This window comes from Cornus florida, unplaced genomic scaffold (assembly GCF_030987335.1).
Source record: "Cornus florida cultivar Cherokee Brave unplaced genomic scaffold, ASM3098733v1 CherokeeBrave_3.0.0_Hap2_Chr09, whole genome shotgun sequence".
Lineage (NCBI taxonomy): Eukaryota > Viridiplantae > Streptophyta > Magnoliopsida > Cornales > Cornaceae > Cornus > Cornus florida.
Window position 1 is genome coordinate 31,101,590 of NW_026775579.1, and position 20,731 is coordinate 31,122,320.

Consider the following 20,731-nt stretch of genomic DNA (forward strand, 5'->3'; position numbering starts at 1 on the left):
AGGTAAATCGGGTTGCATGCCTCACAATTAAGTTTCCGGTATGCATATATGAAATGTGAAGCATAGAAGAGAGTGATACTCGAAGATAGTCTAATTGAAGCATTTATACAAACCATTTTGAATCCACATGTTCATTTCAAATTTTCCTCATTTCATAACTATCATTTACCCCTATACACAAAGTATTCAACACATGCTTCAATCTCCAACAAGTTCCAAGACTACAAAATCATTTCTTCCAATTTTTTTTTTTTAAAATTTTCAGTTTTATACCAATCTATTTGAACAAAATAGCAAATGCAAACACTATACAATACACAATACCCCCAAACTTGAATGACACATTGTCCTTAATGTGTGAAGACAAAGATGTAAAAATAAAGAGCATAGAGGGTAAAAGAACAATAATACCAAGTAGAGTGACGAAGGCAAAGGTTTCCATCTATGTGAATGCGCAAATGTTTGCCCCAAACTTGGACATGAAGACCTGTCAAAACACAACTAATATGCACTTGTAAAGGCATAGGTCTCTTAAGAAAAACCAAAACAGAAATAATAACATTAACATGAATTTTATTGAAAGATAAAAATCCAAACAAAACACAAATATGCACACATTAGCCACAAGTTTAAAACGGATAACAAAATAATACCAAAAATAGTGCCATTTAGAGAGACAAAGTTGATTCAGGAATTTTGTCGAGTAGGTGGTGTGCACTTTGCAAAAATTAGAGGCAAAGATAGTGAATGGTTCTTGAAAACCCAAAATTTTTTACCTGCAATTGACTATATACAAGCCCCAAACACATACTATACCTCTACACAAACAATCCCATCCTCCATTTATATAAAAAAAAACGTGAAATAGAAAAAGAAAGAAGAAACTCACCCAAAAATGGAGAACCAAAGGCCCCTTGTGCTTGGTGGTAAGTGGTCGTGATGTGGATCAGAGAGTGATGGAGATGGGAGAAGGTTGGAGATGAAGAAATGAGGAAGAGGAAGAGGTGGAGAAGTTAGGGAGGTGAAATGAATCAAGGAGGTCGTGGAAGCAAGGGGAATGGATGAGTGAAACTGAAAATGGAAGAGGAAAATTTGGTTTTTAAAAAGAGTGGGGGAGTTCGAGCGCTCGAAGTAAGCCCTTCGAGCGCTCGAAGTCATGGCAGTGGGCTCAGGAAATCATGGTGAAAGCTTCGAGCACTAGAAATGGGGCCTTCGAGCGCTCGAAATAACAGCAGTGGCCTCGGAAATTTGTGGATGAAGTTTTGAGCGCTCGAAATGGTGCCTTCGAGCGCTCGAAGTGAAGGCAGTAGCTAATGCATGGATGAATTTTTCAAACTTTTCAATATCTCTTTAATGCATGGATGGAATTTGGAAATATGATCCAACAATGCATTGAAAGTAAGAGGTTATGCACATGAGTAGCATTCCAAAGATCCAATGAAATTGTCGGATGGAGCTGAAAATTTCCAGGAATGAAAACAAGGGTTGTAGAAGGCCTAAGAAAACTAGTTTGAATTTTTGGACACAATTTAAGATAGTTCCGAAGAAGGTCAAAATTTTGGCTTTTCTTAGCAAATTCCTTGAAAATTCAAGGCTCGGGCAATTGAGAAGAGGGAAGCTTGGGAGTAGAAAGAATTGCTTCCCTTGGATGCTAAATTTAATGTCGATAGCTAGACGAATCTTAAAGTAGGGTTTACCCTACACCAAGTCTCTCTAGAGAGTTATACTTTCCCAAATAAGAAAGGTCTTTTAAAAGCGGAGGAGAAAGAGCTTGAAGACAAAAGTTGAAAAGAGGTAAAGGAAAGACCTCAACCCACTCTTCTTCCTCAATGAAGAACTTTGGATTATTTAGGGGCTGTTTTGGATGATGGAAAGGTGGATTAAGTGAGACCACATCTAGCAAAGGCTTGTGAAGGGTCATATTGAGCACGGGAATGCTTGACAAATTATCCTTCAGACTTTCAACATTCTCCTTACATTTATCCGGCGGTTCGGGCTCAACAGCTTGAGATAACTCAAGTGAAGGAATGAGAGGAGGTGTAAGCTCCCAAGAGAGGGATACATTTGTTGTTGCCCAAGGAAGAGAGTGAATGGGTGGAGGAATATCAAGCAAAGAATTTACCTCCCAAATAGAATTGTCAACATCAAAATCCTCACAATTGAAATGAGCCAAGCAAGCTTTTAGAGGATCCTCCATTGAAGGAGGTGTATCAAGCAAAGGATTCTTTAGGGGTTGTTTTGGATTTTTAAAGGAGACAATCTCTTTATCATTATTTTCCTCAGTTTTAACAACAAATTCTTCAATTTTTTGTGTGGTAACAATTTGATCTTCAACCACAATTTCTTCATTTTCACATATGGCAACCATTTGATCATTCTTATGATGAAGGTTACTAGGAGTAAGCTCATTATTCATAGAATTTTCTTTTGGATTGGCCACAAGTTTAATTGGAAATTCTTCTTCCTTTTCATGATTTAGAGCATTAACCATTTGTTGAATTTGAGCAATTTGGTCATCTAACTCAACTCTAGATTGGGAATGAGAATAGGTGGTGGATTGCATGCTAACAATGTCATCCAACATTTGCTTGTTAGAATCCATCATTTGCTTGTTGATAAACTCCATCATTTGTTTGTTTGCAGGAATGAACTCATCCAATTGAGATGGTGGAAAAAGAGAAGTGGGCTGGAAATAATGATCATTGGGTTGAAAGTTGGAGTGAAAATGTTGCCCATGAGATTGTGGGGCTGAATTTCCCATGTCATGCCATAAGAAGTTTTGATGATCTCGCCAACCCGAGTCATAACCATTGAAGTATGGATCATTACCCAGTTCAAAGAAATTTGCATTTGGTTGCTCTAGATAAAAATCTAAGAATTGTCCCGGTGGAGGACAATCTCTTGTATGATGTGTATAACTAGGGCAATATACACAAAACTCATACGGTGTGTAGAATGGAGTTGGAAGATAATGACCCTCCATCTAGGACTAATTCAACCACTTGTTTAGATACATTAAGATAAATTCACACAAAATATATACAACACAAACAAGATACACAACAACCTTTCACCAAAACATCCACATGCAATGATCCCTTTCTCCTCAATTATCAAGATAGAAATAAAATTGGCCACAACAAGGACCGATGCTTGCAATTGAAAATATACAATAAATTAGCCTCGACAAGGGCTCACAATTTAACTATCACTAGATTCTAATCATATACAAGATATTAACAATTTCGAAACTAGAAGATCAAGAGACTTACCTGGAGTCCCCTAGACTTACAAATTTGCTAGCTTTCCCTCGGTGAGCTTCGAGTCCCTAGAATCTCACTTACAACACATGGTGGTCAAACTAAAAAAGAAATATTCACAATTCATGATATTAACAATCACACTAAAATTAACCCTAAAACTTCGGTTGTTAAAACGTTTGCAGTCCCCAACAACAGCGCCAAAAATTGATCGGTTGAGAATTTGATCTATAATAAATCAACCTTCGCAATAGCATGAATCATTGTAAAATAGGGCTATTGGTCGGGTTAGTCGAACCACTAGGACTGCGCTAATCTATGGCAACCTAAGTGTCTAGAGTCTTTTTATAATGATACGGGGTGTTCATAGAGGATTTGTTGGTTGTCACTTAAGCTATGAAATTAAGATGCATAAAATAAAAGCTTGCAAGAATTTAAAGGAGATGAACTACAAGTAAAGAGGACTAGGGAAGTGAATCCGCCTCCATCCTTATACACATGTTAGATTAGAGCTAAATTGGGGGAAAAACAATATATATATGGTCATGATACATAGCACACTTGGTTGCTATAATATCCTCAAGAAGTTCATTAAATCAAACATAAGAATAATCCATCAAAGGTAAATATGTTTAGACTACCTAATTAAGGTGTAGCTTAACCACATTTACTTGAATGAAAGATTATCAAGCCCTAGATAAAATGATAAAGCACATGAAGGTAAGAAATAAGCATAAACCATCAAAGGCATCACCTAAGCAATGATCTATCAAAGTTCTCCAACTCCATGCCATTAAAACTATTCCGTGATCTAACTTCCATTGTCACTATGAAAGTGCAAGCAATATGATTAGGAAAAGTAACCATCTAAGACAAGATGAATAGCTCAAAATAACCATTTATAAACATTTAAAATCCATTACAACAAATAGAGGGCTCTAGATCATGGAAAGACCAAAAATATACATTGTTGCCCTAAAATATAACCTAAATTAGAACATGCTTACAAGGGAGGGGCCTCATCACCTCCCTAGATGGAGGTTTAGTTACCAATGGGAGCTTTAGAAGAAGGAAAAGGCTTGGTCTCCATCCCCATTTTCGAGCTCCTTTGTTGTAGCTTCAACAACTCCCTCTCCTCCTCCTCCTTCTCTCTCTACAAATCTTACAAGATGAGATATGATATGATATGTGTGGTTCTCCTCCTTTGTAGACATTCCTCTCCACCAAACAAGGCTCAACTCCCACCAAAAGACATCTCCAACCAACCCATAAAGATAGAAATAAAAAATGAGGGAATCAAGGAGCAAGTGGGCTGAAGTGATGGATCCCGGAGAGCATTCTGCTCAAAGTTTGAGCGTTCTAAGTTAGCACTTCGAGCGCTCGAAGTTCCATCAGCTTGCTCAACTCTAAGCAACTTTGGTAAAATGGACATAACTTTTTGCTCCAAACTCCAAATGATGAACAGTTTGAAGATTTGGAAAGCTAATTTAAAGCTCTAAGTACACCATGTTTTAATGGAAGTCCAGTTCTCAAGTTTGTTGGGTCTAAAATGAATATCAATGTCAAACTTCACTGCTGCCAGGCTGTTCTACGCGCCTTTGGTAAAAATGACATAACTCTTTGCTCCAAACTCAAAATGAGGCAAACTTTATGTCTATAGAAAGTTGACTCATAGCCCTTCATATTTCATGTTTTACTAAAGACCAAAATCGCACACACAAAGGGTCAGAATTTGAGGCCAAAGTCTGATGGAAAATGAACCAGCGCCCGCGCTGTTACAACATTGCACCAATTTGCTACTTGTGACCTGACATGATTTGGCTCGGCCCGAAGATGCGGAAATTCTTCCTAGAACTTTTTGCATAGAGCATCATGAGTCCCATGGATCATTAATCTTGGCCAAAATGGAGGTCCCTAGCAACGGCATGCTTTGATTCTTTAAGAACTCGTCAAAGCATCTCTTTTAACTCTCTTTGGGGAACCAACCTGAAAATAAACAAAAGCATGCAAATGAAGCTAGAATATGCAATATGATAAAATAATGGACTTAAATAATACAAATAAGGGCGCTTGAATATGTAATATTCGGCGCTTATCCGAGGTCAGCAGAAAAAGACAAGAAATTCCAAAGGCAAGAAAGCTCGAGCCCTGACCCTCAGAGCTCGAGCCCAACCATAGGGTGCTCTAGCATTTTCCTAAGAGGTTGAGCACATGATGTGTCAGAATTTGAAGAGTTGATCCAAGTCCCAGGACCTCGTACCAAACCTCAAGGGATCGAGCACTAACACTAGAGCTCAAGCCCAACACCTTGGGATCGAGCACCATGAAGAGAGGATCGAGCACCATCAATAAAAAGACATTTCGGATAAATTTTGCTCCCACAGCTCGAGCCTAAGCTTCAAAGCTTGAGTATTGGTGAAAACTTTGGACCTGCTTCAGTATTTTGGGCATACCTTTTGACTTGAAATTCTAAATTGAGTAAAGTTAGCGGTTCTAAATAGAAGACTCGAAGCCCGATGAGTTTGTCTCTAATAGCTATCTCGAGATTTGTGCTCTAAATGTGTCAAGATCGCGTTATAACGTCAGAACAAGTTGCTGACAGGTTAAGCTCGAGCCCTAACTCTAGAGCTCGAGCTCTGACGTCTTGAAGGTTAAAATATATGGGGGAATTATATATTTTGACTCCTCTTTGTTTCCTTATGGGCCCAATTGTTACCAAAAGTTGTACATGCGGGAATGAGGAACTTTGTTTGGGGACATACTGAAAATAGAAAGAAGATGCATAGGCTCAGGTAGAAGAATCTCACAGTACCTAAAGAGGAAGGAGGTTTGGGGCTGAGAAAACTTGTGGATATTGATAAAAATGCCAAAATAAGTCTTGCTTGGGATTTTCTACTTTCAAAGGATAGGATTTGGGTTGTTTGGTTTCAGCACTGCTATTTGAGAAATGCATCTTTTTGGAATGTTGTTCCTAGAGATAATTCATGTGCTGTGTGGAGAAGTATTATGGATATCAGAGATATTGTTAAAGAAAACTGTAGGTATAAAATTGGTGGTGGTCAAAATATAAAATTTTTCTTGGATCCATGGTGTGAAGGTAAGTTTCTCAGTGACTTATATAATCCTAGGGTGTTAAGGTGCTTGAGTAGGGATAAAAAGATCTCTATGAATGAACTTATTATAAAGGGGTAGTGGAATATAGATAAATTGTCCACTACTACTCAAGACATGATACAGATGTTTCAAATTCAAAGGATTCATAGAGGGGATGACAAAATTCAATGGGTAACTACATTCAGTTTTAAAGCTACTTGGGAAGCTACTCGTAACAAACTGCAGGAAGTATATGGGCCAAGTTATGCTGGAGTGGGGGGAGGCCTAGGTGGTCAGTACATGCTGTTTTGGTGATGCAGAATGCTCTATTAACCGAATCTTACCTACAGAGAAAAGGATTTACCTTGGCATTGAGATGTTATCTATGTTTCAAGGAAGTTGAGAATATTGATCATATGTTTTGTTGTTGTTAGATTGTGAGTGTTGTATATCCTTTATTTAAGGGTATTGGTTTGATTTTTCTTTTTGTAAGGGTATGCCCTTACTTTTCTCTTGTACTATTTTGTTCATAATATATTGAAACTCCTTCATTTAGAAAATAAAAATAATAATAAAAAAAGTTGTAAAACCAATCCAAAGGGGATTGGTGTAACGACCCACTCCACTACATGGTATGATATTGTCCGCTTTGGGCCTGAGCCCTCACGGTTTTGCTCTTGAACTTCACCCCAAAAGGCCTCATACCAATTGGAGGTGACACACTTACATATAAGCACTTCACCTTTCCTCTACCCAGGCAATGTGGGACTGTGCACCCGTAGCTCACCAGTGTGATAGCCTGACAGTGTCTCTTACACCCGCCCACAAGGTCATCACAATAAACACGTAATAACACAAAAATGCAACTTAACAGAGCATATTATACTAAATTACATTTAGAGTATAATCATACCAACCCGTAATACTTGCTAGAACAGCAACCTACAGCTAAATCCTTCACTTCCATGGACAACATACAATTAAGCGATTTAAATTTCATGATGTCAATTTAGCTTAATTACAAAAACTAACCATCCTGGGACATAAACATATTATTTAAAATTATATAGAAGCCCAGTTACAATTCCAGATTTTCCCCACAGCCCTTGAAAATTTAAAAACCTCAGAACTGCACCTATAGGTGTAATTTTTGCGTGGAGCCGGCTCCCCACAAAAGGGAGCCGGCTCTCCCTAGCCTAAAGCCGGCTCTCCAAATTCTCCATTTCTAGTACAACTCAGGAATCCATCTGGTGGACCCCTAAAAACTCCAACACTGAAATCATTAACTGAAGAACTCCACTGCTAAATCATGAAGAAGCTCCTACGTCGTCGAAAGAATGAGAAGTCATCTCTGCTCAGCATGAACAAGATCTAAGACCTGGAACCATCCGTTACCTGAAAAATAATAGTAGGTCAGGCCCACGAACAAGTTCTATCCTAACTTCAATCCAAATAGAGACCCGATACGCAGATACATCCTAGATGCCTGAACCATATCTATATAGTCCGTAAATATATATGTACAGATATTCACACTATAGGACATTCACTGGACTATATAGGGGGTCTCAACCTGAATAGAAGGCAACATGCAAAAACGCACCCATAGGTGGGCATGAGTACCTAGACCTAACAGGATACACCTCAACCTATCATAGCAAACTACGCATCCACTGCATATACGTGCCCTAACCAATGAATCTGAGTCTCAAGCTCATATCGTGGTACCGTAATCATATATTTAAAATTTGTTCCTATCCATCCACAAGAAATCCCGTTGGCCATTCAGTTTGTGCAGCTTCTTTGACTCAACAAAGATAAGAAGTAATCCAGCTAGTCATTCAGCTTGTGCAGCTTATTTAACTTAGCATAAATATAAGTAGGATTTATTTATAATCCATTCTCTTATTCCAGTAGGGTAGGTCTTAGCGTTTCTGAGGTAAGCCATCATAGTATATCACCGTCCCATACCAGTGCATACAATCCTCCATATCCGTGTAAATTACAACAATTAAATAATAGTTTAGCAATCTACAGTCCATAACCATTCCAAATAATTGCAGAAGAGTATTTTAGCAATTTAAATCCAAAACTATGTAAATTACAGACTATGAATAATAGTACAACAATTTTAATATCCAACCATAATCCAGATTAATTGCAGAATAATTTATATAATATTTCAGCAATTAAGGTTCAAAACCATACTCCAGTTAATTGTAGAATAATATATCCGATTTCAACAATTAACATCCAAAACATGATCCAGTTTAAAAAACATAATCCAAATAATTGCAGAGTAGTGCTTAATATTACGGCAATTAAAATCCCTAACTCAAATCCATGTATTGTAGAAAAATATTATATATTTCAACAACTAACATCTAGGATATGCATAGATCCCACTTGTTAATTAAATGATACTAGCATGCACCTACAACCAAATTTATAAATATATACATACTCCATTAAATTGCTAAAACTAAATTAAGTAATTAAACCTCTTCCATCTGTTAACAACATGCACTGCTGTACACATTCCTACAGTTAAATCCATGAGTTTAGAGACATTAATTTATCTAGTGTGGCTCTAATGTAGCATGGTACAATGATTAGAATCCATGTTCTATCCCTTTTTCATTTCTAGACACCGTTTGCACTATTAAATCCTTTCGGTTCATCAAGTCCGTAAATTGTTACGACTTACCCTAGATTTTTCCTACAGTTTAAAACCTTGGCATCTAAATAAGTTTATACATCCTAGGGCATCAATATTCCATGGTTTAGTGTTTAAAACTATCACAGTAGACTAAACACAGTTCTGAAACCCACAATTCAACCAAACAAGCCCCAAACTGCTTCAAAACACTTAAAGGATCATAAAACCTGCTCTTAGAATCAAAGAGCAGGCTCTAATGTGCCTAGAGATGGCTCTCCCACAAGGGGGAGCCGGCTCTCCTTGCCTAGAGCAGGCTCTCTCCCCTTTGAGAGCCTTGACTTTGTTCCTTCTTCGTTTCCGACCATTTGCCTCGTCTCCGGCCCTTTCATACCCCCCTGTTCTTCCTTAAAACTGGTCCTCACTGTCTAATATATATACAATGTTAATCCCCAGTCCTTAAATTACCATAATACAAGTTAATATAATGATATAAAACGACGACCAATTTAATGCTTTGAAACAAACAATGAAGAATGGAGTTGCAAGAATTGTTTTCAGACAATATGCACATATAAAGATAATCTAATTAACATATTCCAAGCATGTAAGATTCAATTAAAATTCAAATACAATCCTAGACATCATCAAAGGATGCATAGAACACAGGCAAAGGGAGAGAGACAGAATATAACTTGCCTTTCGGTTTCGGATTGAAACCTTTCAACATCGTCTTCTTTCTAGGTTTTCCGGTGACCTTAGTTGCAATTGAATCTCCTCTACTACTCTTCGTTTAACCCCATGAGCAACTCAGTCCTTTCTCCTTGGTCCAACCTTTAATCCATAACTGAAATCCTAACGAAACTCACTCTCTCTCTCTCTCTTCCTCACAATACCCTCTATGTTTCTCTATGTCTCTGTATACGAATAGGGTTTTTTAAAAAAACCCCTTGCAAAATTATCACAGTATATTTATAGGCATATATAAAACCTACATTTACTTATATTCAGAGATGGAATCCCAACTAAACCCTAGTCTGCCAATTTTGTTATACGATTTAAAACCCTAGAATTTATAATACACCTTAAATGACAGTAATATTATAATTTAATTAATAATAATTACTAATTATTAACCTAATCCACATATATATATATACTCATATGTACATGTATATACTTCCATGGGTAAATACTGTACCTATTTACACTATCCAAAAGTCCGTGAATCCTAACCAAGCCCAACCTTGTTTTAAAAATAAATAAATAAAACAATGCATTTAATTAAACATTTCAAAGGCCTCTTAAGCATATAATTCAATTAGAACAAAGAATTCAATTAACCAATTAAACATTCCAACACAACAACTAATCATTTAAATCAAATAAAAATAATAATTAAACACAAAATCAAATAAAGAATAAAATAATTAAACCCATAATCAAATAATCACACAAAAATGCCCTAAAAATAATTTAAATTCCAATTTTATCCTTTTGAAAACTAGGGGTATTACATTCTTCCCCCTTAACAAAAGGAATTCCGTCCTCAGAATTCACGAAACTCTGAATTATTTTTGTTAAAATTCATTTCCCATTCCATTGTGGATGCTGCCGCTATACAGGACCTCCACTGAATTCCAAATCCACCAAGGAAACTTATGAGTTCAATATAAAAGGTATACAACACGTAAGTTGTAGTGAGCAATGTCCTATCCTTACCCGAATTGTTTAAACGGGGTACAGATCCACATTCCTCCAAGGTACATAACATAAATGTATAAAACTTCTATGCGTCTCATCCTAACGTTGTAAATCACGAATTTATAAGCTATCACCTAAATGGAGAAACACCCTCCATGAAAGTCATTGTAGTATAAAAAAAAAACTAACCTTCCCCAGTAATTCCACTCCCATTTTGATTTTGGCAGTGGCAAAAATTCTCCAATGATCTCTGGTTATCCATCGTCCACCTTTCTAACAAGTGTTACTCGTATAGACAGTTATATACATGTCTCTGCCCAAACCTGAACAGTAAAACTGACATTTGATGTCTTGATGTTCCTTATAACTATCCAAGTGCATCAAGAAAAAAAATATCGATGTAAACCACATTTATTCTGACCACACGAAATAGAAACTAATCCTGGAATACCATACCCTCTAGCTAAGTAAGGTAACACCTCTACGAAGGTCAACCCAATATTTGTAGTTAACTTCTGTATTTCTTGTGATAACAGCCCGTGTCATTGTTATATAGGCAAAACTACAAATACGAACTCAAATAATAAAGCGTAATGTATGCAATATCTTAACGGTTGCTGAGAACGTCCACTTCCCTATTCCCTTCCACCGGACAAAACTTAATGTAAAGTGTGAATCACCGCCTTGATGCATCGAAGTCATCCTATAATCCCCTCTTATACATACGAACTGATATCCTACGAATCCAAAATAAACCAGAATTTAGCTGATTTAAGAAAGAAACTAACCAACACACCTACCAAATCCTGATCCTTTGTAAAAAAAAAATTAGTAACCCCTCAACCAAATCCGTGAAAAGGTTCTATCATTTCTTCTTGAACATAGAAAATGTCTACAAGGATCTAGGAATCTCGAATGATCCATCTCGATCATATGAAAAATGGTAACCAAATCACCACGTTCCTCTACTTGCCGATCCTCCAAACCATTGCTTTATACCATGAGGCATTTTGTTTTCACCAGGATGAATAAATAACTAAGAGTTGTGAATCTCAGTCCTTATATACTTCTTACCATTTGTATATAGGAAGTACCAACTGGTCTGGTACCACTAGCTTTTGTTTACACCCATTGCTTACATCGAAGCATCCTCAAAAGCTAACCCTACAACTATAGCGATGCATCACCAGTTAGTGATAAGCATACATGTAATAAAAATCAACCGGAAAGTCCATTCAATGAAAGTCAATTTACTATGACTTTCCACACACACCGTGCACCGCTTCCTTATATAGACGTTCGGTCTATCCTTCCTGTCCTTAACACACCCTACTTCTCTATTATAGGTAAGTGTAAAGTTAACTCCTTGTCTCATTTCAGATGAATATGAAACTTTTCCATCCTCCATTTAGTCATCAATGTCATAACAACAACTAATTGTTGTGAATGATGACCCTAAAAAAAAAAAAAAATTTCACATTTTATACAGTGTAGAACCTGTGGTTCCTCCTCCAAGTGCAACTCCAATAACCCCTCCAAATGACACTCTCGAGAATAATGTCTTGTTTACGAATAGACTGAGGAAGCTTTCCTCTCCCGGCGTCATTATAATAAGTACTTACCAGCACAAAATCCTTCGTCCGAACCATAGTGGTATTACGGTGATCTTTATTTACCACACTCTCCACGAATCCCCAAAACATTAACAACCACCATTCTTATAGTGTTGTAAAAATGAATCCCTACTTAGCATAGAGCATATCAAACTAATCATTGTAGATTATTTGACTCGTATTGGTAGTTTAACTATCCCTTCCCTAGTAGCATACCATATTGACGCATATCCAGGTCCAATAGATTAGCTAGAAGTTTGTCTCTCTAACCAATCATATGACCATATATCCACAAATCCTAGCGCATATAGCGCTATTACTCCATGTCATTAAAATCATAGTCGACTGATCACATACTTGTGCCCCCAACTAAACCATATTCCAAATCCTGAACCAAGTAACAAAAATGAAACACGTAATAACAAAATACAACACATAACAACAAAAGGAAACATGTAGATACACACAATACAACAAAACAACCAAAATATAATTCTACTTAAGACATCCTCCATTCCAGAGAAGAAAACCTCCTTTGAACTCAAGTTGCCAAATGTTCTCACCTAAGTTCATTTCATAGTTTCATTGGTAAGCATCCAACCTTGAAACCTTTCCGCTAACCATAGCTTAATTGCATAATCGTTTCCCTAAGCAAATACCCATCCTCCTTATACGTGAAATGCAAACCGTCCCCGTACACTCCAGAATGTGATATAAAATCCCATCTTTGTTTTGATAAGAACTCCACCATATTTCGACCCTCCAAAAGAGCACTTCTCAAACAACTCCCGGAGAGATGATACGCAAATTTAACTATATGCAGATTGGTTCACACCAACTCTACTAGTATCATTCACTATACTGCTGGTGAATGAGAGCACCCTCGTGCGATCCTTCATCTTCAAGATTCAGTATTCTCTTTCTTGAATATGCTGAAATCTCTTCCCTTCGGATCCTCTTCGGTCTCCTACTCTTCTCTTGTCTCCTTTTTCGAGAACAACTGAAGTTATGTTGGTCCCAGTATGCGGTGACCTAACACCTATACCTTAATTCTTTCTTGGCTTATACTATCTAAGTAACGCCAATCCCATAACTAAACCTTCGATTCCCAGTTTTGTTTATGGCAAAGAACTCGTCTACGCACTCCTTTACTCCTTAGGGTCTTTATTTCTTTTACCTTAGACCCCATCTTCTTCCTAGTGTCAACAATTTTGTATCTACAGAATATAATTGACATCAGCTCCGCCTAGCAAACCGTAAAAAGAGTACAACGAATCCAAATATGGCTCTAAGTTTTAAGAGACGCAACGCGGAAGTCCTATAACGAAAAACACTCCTAAGGACACTAGAACCTGAAGTGCTCTGATACCAACTAAATGTAATACCCCTAGTTTTCAAAAGGATAAAATTGGAATTTAAATTATTTTTAGGGCATTTTTGTGTGATTATTTGATTATGGGTTTAATTATTTTATTCTTTATTTGATTTTGTGTTTAATTATTTTTTTTATTTGATTTAAATGATTAGTTGTTGTGTTGGAATGTTTAATTGGTTAATTGAATTCTTTATTCTAATTGAATTATATGCTTAAGAGGTCTTTGAAATGTTTAATTAAATGCATTGTTTTATTTATTTATTTTTTAAACAAGGTTAGGCTTGGTTAGGATTCATAGACTTTTGGATAGTGTAAATAGGTACAGTATTTACCCATGGAAATATATACATGTACATATGGGTATATATGTATATGTGGATTAGGTTAATAATTAGTAATTATTATTAATTAAATTATAATATTACCGTCATTTAAGGTGTATTATAAATTCTAGGGTTTTAAATCGTATAACAAAATTGGCCGACTAGGGTTTAGTTGGGATTCCATCTCTGAATATAAGTAAACGTAGGTTTTATATATGCCTATAAATATACTGTGATAATTTTGCAAGGGGTTTTTTTAAAAAACCCTATTCGTATACAGAGACATAGAGAAACATAGAGGGTATTGTGAGGAAGAGAGAGAGAGAGAGAGTTTCGTTAGGATTTCAGTTATGGATTAAAGGTTGGACCAAGGAGAAAGGACTGAGTTGCTCGTGGGGTTAAACCAAGAGTAGTAGAGGAGATTCAACGGCAACTAAGGTCACTGGAAAACCTAGAAAGAAGACGATGTTGAAAGGTTTCAAACCGAAACCGAAAGGCAAGTTATATTCTGTCTCTCTCCCTTTGCCTGTTTTCTGTGCATCCTTTGATGATCTCTAGGATTGTTTTTGAATTTTAATTGAATCTTACATGCTTGGAATATGTTAATTAGATTATCTTTATATGTGCATATTGTCTGAAAACAATTCTTGCAACTCTATTCTTCGTTGTTTGTTTCAAAGCATTAAATTGGTCGTCGTTTTATATCACTATATTAACTTGTATTATGGTAATTTAAGGACCGGGGATTAACATTGTATATATATTAGATAGTGAGGACCAGTTTTAAGGAAGAACAGAGGGGTATGAAAGGGCCCACTACAAGAAATTTGGGTTTTAGTGACAGTCCTTTAGGGACAGTCTTAAAAACCGTCCCTAAAACCTTCTTTTTAGGCACAGTCTAAAGAAACTATCCCTAAAGCCTTCTTTTTTGGCACAGTCAATTAAACTGTCCTTAAAGCCTTCTTTTTTGGCACGGTCTTTACACCCTGTCCCTAAAACTTAAAAAAGTCTGTCCCCAATTCCACAAAAAATTGTGCGGCAAAACTTGGCGCTTCATTCCTTGTTTGGCGCGATTAAAATTATAATATATTTAATTATTTTATTTTACAAAATACATTAAACTACACCGTTTAATATATCATTACATCCCATATACCTAAAGTCTATCTTCAGACCACTTCATTTCTCAACCCGCCTCCAAGCCCTCACGCCTTTTCTACCTTGCAGAAAACAGAGGCTAGCTCTTCCACCCTTTTCCACCGTTGCAGAAGACATGGAATCTTTCACCTTCTTCTAGCAGCAAAGGCCGAATAACCCAATCGTTCCAACAGCCACTCTTAATCGTAAGGTACAACATTTTTAGGGTTTTTGATTTCTGTAAATCTTTGTGTTTTTGCTTGATCTGATGGTCCATGTAGTTTGGGATTACACATTCTTCGAAGAGAATCTCGAGTTTCCTAAGAACCAACCAGTTTCGCACCGCCTCTTTGCCTTTCTAAAACGCTCCGACTTGTCACGCTGGCCAACCGACGAAGGGCGGACGAACGAATAAGCCAAGGCTGACAACGTTCAACGGCGGCTACCGTTTGGTACGGTATTGGTCAGAAGATTCTTCTCTCTACCTCTTTGATTCGTTTTTGTTCCATCTATTGAACATCTGTTATCTTTCTCTTTGAGATCACGACTGACTACAAACCACTTCTTACAAGGATATATTTTGTTTTAATCTAGTTTTTCTTCTATTCATTTTTGAAATCTTTTTAATAGGGCAGAAGTGTATGAATTCATATACACACTTGTTTAATTAGGTTAATTATTCAACGTCTTTGTTAATTACTTTTTTTTCCCCTCTCTCTATATATTCATATTCCGCAAGAAAGTTCAATTTACATGATAAACTACTGTGATGTTGTTTGATGGTTCAGTATATTTAGTTTTTAGATTATATTCATGTGAATTATTTGATGCATATTTTAATCTTGTCAATGAAACAGTGACAGAGAGCATATTCCCTTATTATTGTTTCGCAAGATCAGTTGTGGGTGCCCTTAATCATCAAAGTTGACCTGTTATGAGTGCAATTTGTTTCTAATTGCTAACTGTGGCATGCCTAAATCAATTCCAAGTGTTCGCAAATGGTGCTAATCATCCCTTGGGAGGAGGAGGAGGGGGAAAGGGAAGTGTACTTCAATAAATTTCTCCAAAAATTACAAAAAAAAAAAAAAAAAAAAAAAAAAAAAAAAAAAAAGAGAAAGAAGAAAAAAAAAAAAGAGTAGTATAGTTATTAATTAAAAAAGAAAAGAAAACTCAGTAAAACATAAATTTCTCAAACAACAAAACTATGTTAAAACAGCATGATTGGCTAAGTAGAAAATAAAATACCTCTTCCCTTTGGCTTTAAGTCAATGGTAAAAAAGTTCTTATAGAATCATTGAGGTCACAATTTTTGTCTTTAGCTCAATTGAAATCACTAGCTAAAAGTCTGGAACGAACTTAACAAACACCCATGAACCAAGTTTTTAAATGCAACGTGCCACTGTATACTCATGTAATGGTAAGAGTTCAAGCATAATTGCCCTAACTTTGTTGGAGTGTAATCAATTTTTAATGAAGTATTTTACTGAACCCCAAGGGAATGGCTTAATGGTAACACTCTTACCTCACTTTTTGGAGATTGTGAGTTTGAATCCCCTTGAAAGCACTCAGGAAATTTTGGAGAACTCTTTGGGCTGAACTAAGAGGTATACAACCTTCAAAAGAAGATCAAACCCATTTTGATTTGTGAGATAAAGTATGCAAATTCTTGAAGCATACCAAAATTGTGAGTAAACAAAAATAAAAAAATACCCAAATTAATAATAATGAAGAAAAATATAGAGAGAAATTAAACGTAGTAGTTCCATCAAAGAGGGCAGAGGAACTGACTCTGGCTGTCGAAGACAATGATGATGTGGAAACCAACCTAGTCCCTGATCTCCATCTCCCTATATTAAGTCAGTTTTAGGGAAAAGTATATTACATAATTGAGTGTAAATCACCATTTTTGTCAAGAAAATTGCAATGTAATTTTTCACAAATGTAAGAGAAGGGAGAAGGGAAAAAATGAAAAGAAAAAAAAAAAAAAGAGCAGTAGTACTACTGATAAGGCTCATTAGAAGTTTTCTAAACTTATGGGAAGCAAAAATAATCTTCTTCTTTGCACTATTAGACAGATAAATGAGTCTTACAAAAAAAAAAAAAAAAAAAAAAAAATTGAAAAAGAAAAAAAAAAAAGAAAGATGTGTTAGAAAATAAATGGCTGTCTAATAGTGTCAAAGTAGCAAGATGGAGTAGATTATTTAGAGAAGTTTCATTAATTTAAATATGTTCATACAAATTTCTTTCAAAGTTTGATTTGGATTGCTTTTACGTGGCTTTGATGATTATTGACTTGCATACATTTGTTGAATCATTGAGGAAGTAGAGTGCAGACAGAACTAGAAATCTGATGTTTTTATTGTAGAACAATTGATTTACGGTTTTAAAAATACCCCATAAAAGGTGCAATTTTGAATTCAAATTTTCCTTGTTCTTGCGAAAGTGGGAAACATGTGGACAGTTTCCAAGAGAAGTCATCTGTATGTATACTTGTATAGTGAGAAGTTTTATGTAAGGAAGCAATATATGTACACTTGTATACTCACAAGGCGGCAAGCTTCCAAAGGGAAGGTTCTCACCTGGGTTGTAGGAGGACATATATACATTTAGGTATATTTATTGTACAAAGAGATGGAGAAAGTTGAGAGCAATGAACTTGATGCTGAAGTATATATAGGGGTTAACAAAGAGAGAAAAATAGAGAAGGAAAATTGGGAAAAGAGGCTCAAAGAGGTAGGTTAAAATTTGATTTATTTTGTTAAAAATTTAGAAAAAATGCTGCTATTGTTTCATATCCTTGGACTATGGTTTGAATTGTCGAATACTTTGTCAAAGGGTGAAATGAGCTGAAAACTTGTTGGGTTTGGAAATTTATATTTGTGCTGAAGATTAAACTGAACAGTATGGGTTTAGGGCTGAATTTATCATACTTTTGACTTGTTAATTGGCTTTGAAATTTTGAGATACTAAAGTACACTAGGTAGGAGTTTACAGAGTTTTATTTTACTAAAATTGGTTGATAATTGAATTTGTGATGGATTTTTGAGTATATTATGTTGTGAAAAACTGTTTTCAAACTAAATTTTGGCTACTATTATATTTAAAACTGTACTGATTGTTCATGTGCTTGTTTTAATGAAATATTGGTATCAAAGTACAGTAGGTTAGCTTTCAAACGGCTTTGGATTCATGTAATTTGGATTAATATGCTATTTTTGGTGAATTTTCAAAGAAAACGTGTTTCTGCAGAAAATTGTACATAAGTCCTGGGACGACATTATTTTTAATGAATTTTAATACATATCTATGGTTAGAATTTGGTATAGTTGAGGAGTTGTTCATTCATTGAAATATGTTATCTTCCTTTGATTGCCTGGCATGCAGGGAAGAGTCTTTAATTCTGGTGTGGTTACAGGTAGGAAACCTAACTTTGCTGCTGTCCAACCATCCTTCATATGTTCAACCAAAAATGGGATGGCATCTGGCCTAGGTTATGGACCATGCCATGCTGTGTGCCCTCTAATTCATTCTCCCCAGAAAATACCACATTGAAAAGTTGTTGTCATGCCTCTCTTCTGCATGCATTTACATAAGAATCTATCAGCATATTTATTTTTTTCTGCATGATCTTTACATATAGATAAAATCTTTCTCATGGATTTTGTGCTTCTGTTGTTGTTGTTGTTACTAACCATATACTATTTATTAGTTTAGTGTAATTAATTGTTATGTATTTTGACTAGGTAAAAAAAAAAAAAGAAGAAAAAGTTGTTAGGTATTCTAGTCAAATGAACAATTCTAGCAAAATGATATGGAATCTTGAAAAAGTATAATTGAAGCAAATTTAGTGAAAACTGGCTATAACTTTTACTATTTTGGCCAGTTTAGAACTTTGGGTTTAGGATGGATCAAATTTATACTGTATTTTGTGTATTATTACATGGTTAAAGTCCTTTTAGACGCTCCATAGAAGTTGAATTATTTTGTGTATTTTCTTTCTATCGTCTTATAGGATGGGACATCCCACTACATGAAATGGTTAATTCTTCTGCTGTGCTACATTGTAATCGGAGCTTGCTTTTTCGTTTCCAAAACACCACTGAGTAAGTTTAAAATCCAAATCTAACTCCGGTCAACCATTATTAACTAAAATTCTTACTTTAATTGATCGTGAATATATATATATATATATTTTCCAGATGATGCAAATGACTTACACTCTGGAGTTAGATCATCAACTGAAGGAATCCTTAGAGTCTGATATGTAAGTTAATAATCCTTTGATTCATTTCAAATGCTATATCTACACAAATATATGTATATATATAACTTTGAGCTATGTTAATGCAGGCTTTGGGCAGGGTACTATCAAGTGAGGATCGATGTTCTACAGATTGAATGCATTTGTTATTCCTTCATTTTGGATCGGCCTTTCCTGCCCATTCATCATTATGCTGTATGTTGCTTTATTTATAAAGAGTTTCATACCTTCAAAGCTTGAGATGGATGGTACACAGAGTGAGTTGGTACCATTGAAGGTTGTGTGAAAAGTGGCCATAGTGGGCTACAACAGATATAAATGGTCATATATATGTATAGGTTTGTCTATGTTTGAGTTAATTAGGCTTCATTTCTTCTGGGTGGTGGCAAATGGGATTTTTCCTGTTCTCAAAGTGGAATAATCAATGAATAATAGCTCCTGTTGTTTGATTTTGCAATAAATTATTGTTGTTTTGAAGCAAATGCAAGTGTAGTATTTATTTCATTGGCCACAATTTGCGAATTTAGAAAGATCAAACATATCAAACTAAATTATAAAATTTATATATTTATATATTAATTATATATCACTTTAATTTATACATGTATACAAGAAGTATAATTTAAAAATAATATATTAGGGACGATCTGACCGTCCCTAATACAATAATTATAATTTAAAAATACAATAATTATAATTTAATACAATAATTTAAAAATAATGTATTAGGGATGGTCTGACTGTCCCTAATACTGTAGATAGACTGTCCCTAATACTGTAGGTATTGGGGACAGTCCTTCAAACTGTCCCTAATTCATACTTTATTAGTGACAGTCTAGACCGTCCCTAAAAAGGTTTAGGGACGGTGTTATTTTGGACAGTTTGGACTGTCCCTAAAGGTCAAAAGTATTTGTCATAGTCAACTTTGACCGTCCCTAAAGCTCTTTTGGTACGCTACTTTTAGTCACGGACCAATTTGACTTTTAGAGATGGATTCCGGGCTTTTAGGGACAGTTTGGACTGTCCCTAAAACCCTAATTTCTTGTAGTGGCCAGAGACGAGGCAGATGGTCGGAAACGAAGAAGGAACAAAGTCGAGGCTCTCAAAGGGGTGAGAGCCGGCTCTCCCATGGAAAGAGCCTGCTCTAGGAAAGGAGAGCCTGCTCTTTGATTCTAAGAGTAAGCTTCATGATCCTTTAAGTGTTCCAATTTATATGCCATGTTGTTATTGTACTTTAGTGACATGATTTTATGCTTATGTGGAGACATTCTGCATGTACCCTTCATTTTATCTATATGAGTAGATTTAC

General features: G+C 35.8%; 1 long non-coding RNA gene across 1 annotated transcript; it reads left to right on the forward strand.

Moving 5' to 3' along the window:
• The first annotated feature begins 15,207 nt into the window (after nucleotides 1-15,207).
• Nucleotides 15,208-19,424, forward strand: LOC132273235 (uncharacterized). Its single transcript, XR_009470059.1, has 3 exons — nucleotides 15,208-15,613; nucleotides 19,174-19,264; nucleotides 19,361-19,424. It is a non-coding gene; the product is annotated as an uncharacterized LOC132273235 (long non-coding RNA).
• Nucleotides 19,425-20,731: the final 1,307 nt, after the last annotated feature.